The following is a 1,693-nucleotide window of genomic DNA, read 5'->3' on the forward strand; positions in this document are numbered from 1 at the left end:
TGGGAAGAAAAAAGAGACCTTGTAAGGGAGGTAGAAATGATTTAGCAGACACTCTAAATCTTGCTGAAGGAGCTCGTGTCATGCTCACAAGAAACATTGATGTACAAAATGGCCTAGTTAATGGTGCCTTTGCTACTCTAACAACTGTTGTTACTTCAGAGGATGATCAACAAATCACTAAGCTAGGCCTGACAATGGATCTTCAGACAGGTGTCACCAGAAACCAAAGTGGACCTCAAGAATCTGCCAATCTGGTTTACATTGAGAGAGCGGAGGAGAATCTGAAGCAGAACGGAGCGGTACGTAGACAGTTTCCTGTAAAGCTGGCCTTTGCATGCACAGTTCATAAAACTCAGGGCCTCACAACACATGCAGCTGTTAAGGAAGCAGTAAACAGGCCTGACACTGTGACACTTGTTCATCACAACACAGAGGGGCTGCCATCTCATATCGATGACATCCAGAAACACCATGAGCTGACTGGGGTTCTTCTCAGCAATCACAATGTAGAGTGGAGGTCTTCTCTTTGTAAAAACATAAACTCTCTTAATTTGGCTGGGTATGCTGTGTTTATTCATGATAACACTTTTTATATTATAGGTCACAGTTTGTGTCATAGTCCTGCCTTCCTTTGCTGGGTCTCCTTCATGCTGACATCCTCTCAGCTAAAGAGAAACAGTGATATGGTTTGTGCTCTGCAGCAAAGTCTAAATAATTTTCATGCATCACGTGAAATGTATTTCTACATTAAACGTCATTACAATGTATGTCTCCTCTTGCTTTCTCAGGACCCCTTTCCTTTCAGCAGGCCAATATCTTCCTTCTCCAGCTGAGATAAACTGCTGCTACGTTTTTGGTTGGGATCAGATGTTGCTGCCGACAAATCGAAGCCATCTCTGTTTATCTGACTTCCTGTCCTGTGTGCAACAGCATCCCTTCACACTGAGCCTCAGAAATAAAAATACTCCTGCTTTTCTGCTGAAGGCCTGCAACAACAAAGGTTATGTGTATGAACATTTAGATCTTCACGACAACTTATTGCTCATTAACTCTTTAGACAAACAACAGAAATGACCAAATTCATCAAATAACAACCATACAAATGTAAACTCTAGAATTTATAAAGTAATTTACAAATTTTTATCCTGTCCATCTATGGACAGCTTTGTGCCATGTTTCAGAATGATGTGTCATATATTTCTCAATCAGGTTTCCTGAAATGTGGTTTCTTTTTAAGATATTAAGTTAGCTTTTAAGTGATTCACATCTAAATGTAATCATGAACAGGATTGTCTTTGTCATGATTATAATGGGAATCAGACAGGACTCCCTCGTGGTGTGTTAACTGTAATCTGGAGGTGGTGTAATTCTGAAATGTGTAATTTCTGTAATGTGTAATACTAGGTAATCTGTTAATATTTTTGACCACTGTCCAACTTTAAAAAAGTCATTCTTTTCTGAACTCTTTATTATTCAAGTGTGACACACTATTGTGTGAATACTGTCCTATTGTGGGGTATCAGCTGGTAAGTTGGTATGGAAAAAGGTTTTCCACATCTGTGCAATTAGAACCGGCCAGTTTTAAACCCAAATTTAGGACATTAGTCAAGCAAACATAGATTAATTCTGAATCTGACAGATGTTTGTAAAATGACCAAAACTAGTGTAAAAAACACACACAGGCCACATGTAA

The 1,693-nt window shown here is 39.1% G+C and overlaps 1 long non-coding RNA gene across 1 annotated transcript; it reads left to right on the top strand.

Annotated features, from left to right (window-relative positions):
• LOC118557775 lies at positions 1–685 on the top strand. Its single transcript, XR_004927994.1, has 3 exons — positions 1–299; positions 433–506; positions 601–685. It is a non-coding gene; the product is annotated as an uncharacterized LOC118557775 (long non-coding RNA).
• Positions 686–1,693: the final 1,008 nt, after the last annotated feature.

Source organism: Fundulus heteroclitus, chromosome 24, assembly GCF_011125445.2.
Source record: "Fundulus heteroclitus isolate FHET01 chromosome 24, MU-UCD_Fhet_4.1, whole genome shotgun sequence".
In the NCBI taxonomy this organism is placed as follows: Eukaryota; Metazoa; Chordata; class Actinopteri; order Cyprinodontiformes; family Fundulidae; genus Fundulus; species Fundulus heteroclitus.